Raw genomic sequence first — 3,293 nt, forward strand, 5'->3', positions numbered from 1 at the left:
AGTACACTCGCATTTGCCATAGAAGTAACTTATAGAAACACAACATTCACAAATACTAACTCAGGACTTTAGGTTAGTGCTCGGTTTCTCCCTCTGATGTTACGTGTAGGAAGAGTGCGGGGGTGAGGAGGAAGTGGTCGTTTTGGCGTTAGTTTTTGTGCTAGTGTTTCTGTTAGTGTTAGGATTGTAATAGTATTCCCACTCGGTTTCGGTTTCAGTTTTGCATTAACGTCAGGATAGTGATAGGGTTAGGGTTGGGTTAGGGTTAGCAGCAAAGTAGTTTTACTTTCTCTTACTCTGTCACAGAACAATGCTGAGATACCGTGGCAGCACTCTCACACTTTGAGAATGCACTCACTTAGAATGGAGAGAAGTCAAGCACATTGAATAAGGACTTTAGCTGAGTCCAAATCTGACGCTCCATGTCACAGCAATATCAAACTCGTTTCAGCAAAATGACAAAGTGAAAAAGCACTCTCAGTGTCAGAGCAGACACACACAAAGTTTTAGCAGTGCTACAGTGTATGAACCACTAACACACTGGTTCACTCCCTTCACAATCACTATGTTAGCTAACTAACGTAATGCCAGATTATTCTCGTTCAATGTCACATTTCATCTACATTGTTTCCTAACCTCACCTACGTTGTCTCCAAAAACACGCAGAATATCCCAAAACTAAAGTGCTACTTCCAAACACTCAACAATAATGTCACCCAGAATCTATCAGCCTCAGAGCTTTGTGGCACAGAGAGTCGAAAGACTACCACTAACAATGCACTCGCAATGTGATTTCCATCACTCACTCTAATAGTCTCATGGTGGCACAGTGTATTCACGTTCTGATCCTGTGTTGCATGAAATCACATAGTGTTCTTGTTCTGGAAATGTTGTAATTGTATTCAAGAACAGAAAGAAAGCACTGTCCCCCACTCTCTATCTGCCGTCTCAAACATTTTCACGGTATCCTCAATCATGCTTACCGTACACTTGCATTTGCCAAAAAAGTAACTCATAGAAACACAACATTCACAAATACTAATTCAGGAATCTAGGGTAGTGTCAGTTTCTCCCTCTCATGTTACGTGTAGGAAGAGTGCTGGGGTGGAGGAAGTGTTCGTTTTGGCATTAGTTTTTGTGCTACTGTTTCTGTTAGTGTTAGGATTGTAATAGTATTCCCACTCGGTTTCGGTTTCAGTTTTGCATTAACGTCGGGATAGTGATAGGGTTAGGGTTAGGGTTAGAGTTAGAGTTGGCCTAGGGTTAGGGTTAGGGTTAGCAGCAAAGTAGTTTTACTTTGTCTTACTCTGTCAAAGAACAAAGCTGAGATACCGTGGAAGCACTCTCACACTTTGAGAATGCACTCACTTAGAATGGAGAGAAGTCAAGCACATTGAATAAGGACTTTAGCTGAGTCCAAATCTGACGCTCCATGTCACAGCAATATCAAACTCGTTTCAGCACAATGACAAAGTGAAAAGCACTCTCAGTGTCAGAGCAGACACACACAACGTTTTAGCAGTGCTACAGTGTACGAACCACTAACACACTGGTTCACTCCCTTCACAATCACTATGTTAGCCAACTAACATAATGCCAGATTATTCTCGTTCAATGTCACATTTCATCTACATTGATTCCTAACTCACCTACGTTGTTTCCAAAAACACACAATATCCCAAAACTAAAGCGCTACTTCCAAACACTCAACAATAATGTCACACAGAATCTATCAGCCTCAGAGCTTTGTGGCACAGAGAGTCGAAAGACTACCACTAACTATGCACTCGCAATGTGATTTCCCATCACTCACGCTAGTGTCTCATGGTGGCACAGTGTATTCACGTTCTGATCCTGTGTTGCATGAAATCATATAGTGTTCTTGTTCTGGAAATGTTGTAATTGTACTCAAGAACAGAAAGAAAGCACTGTCACCCACTCTCTATCTGCCTTCTCAAACATTTTCACGGTATCCTCAATCATGCTTACAGTACACTCGCATTTGCCATAGAAGTAACTTATAGAAAAACAACATTCACAAATACTAACTCAGGACTTTAGGTTAGTGTCGGTTTCTCCCTCTGATGTTACGTGTAGGAAGAGTGCGGGGTGAGGGGAGGAAGTGTTCGTTTAGCGTTAGTTTTTGTGCTAGTGTTTCTGTTAGTGTTAGGGATTGTAATAGTATTCCCACTCGGTTTCGGTTTCAGTTTTGCATTAACGTCAGGATAGTGATAGGGTTAGGGTTGGGTTAGGGTTAGCAGCAAAGTAGTTTTACTTTCTCTTACTCTGTCACAGAACAATGCTGAGATACCGTGGCAGCACTCTCACACTTTGAGAATGCACTCACTTAGAATGGAGAGAAGTCAAGCACATTGAATAAGGACTTTAGCTGAGTCCAAATCTGACGCTCCATGTCACAGCAATATCAAACTCGTTTCAGCAAAATGACAAAGTGAAAAAGCACTCTCAGAGTCAGAGCAGATACACTCAACTTTTTAGCAGTGCTACAGTGTAAGAACCACTAACACACTGGTTCACTCCTTCACAATCACTATGTTAGCCAACTAACGTAATGCCAGATTATTCTCGTTCAATGTCACATTTCATCTACATTGTTTCCTAACTCACCTACGTTGTGTCCAAAAACACGCGAGAACATCACAAAACTAAAGTGCTACTTCCAAACACTCAACAATAATGTCACATAGAATCTATCAGCCTCAGAGCTTTGTGGCACAGAGAGTCGAAAGACTACCACTAACAATGCACTCGCAATGTGATTTCCATCACTCACGCTAATAGTCTCATGGTGGCACAGTGTATTCACGTTCTGATCCTGTGTTGCATGAAATCACATAGTGTTCTTGTTCTGGAAATGTTGTAATTGTACTCAAGAACAGAAAGAAAGCACTGTCACCTACTCTCTATCTGCCTTCTCAAACATTTTCACGGTATCCTCAATCATGCTTACAGTACACTCGCATTTGCCATAGAAGTAACTCATAGAAACACAACATTCACAAATACTAACTCAGGACTTTAGGTTAGTGTCAGTTTCTCCCTCTGATGTTACGTGTAGGAAGAGTACGGGGTGAGGAGGAAGTGTTCGTTTTAGCGTTAGTTTTTTTGCTAGTGTTTCTGTTAGTGTTAGGATTGTAATAGTATTCCCACTCGGTTTCGGTTTCAGTTTTGCATTAACGTCAGGATAGTGATAGGGTTAGGGTTAGGGTTAGAGTTAAGGGATAGGGTTAGGGTTAGGGTTAGCAGCAAAGTAGTTTTACTTTCTCTTACTC

The sequence above is a fragment of the Phodopus roborovskii genome, unplaced genomic scaffold (genome assembly GCF_943737965.1).
Source record: "Phodopus roborovskii unplaced genomic scaffold, PHOROB, whole genome shotgun sequence".
NCBI classification, from domain to species: Eukaryota; Metazoa; Chordata; class Mammalia; order Rodentia; family Cricetidae; genus Phodopus; species Phodopus roborovskii.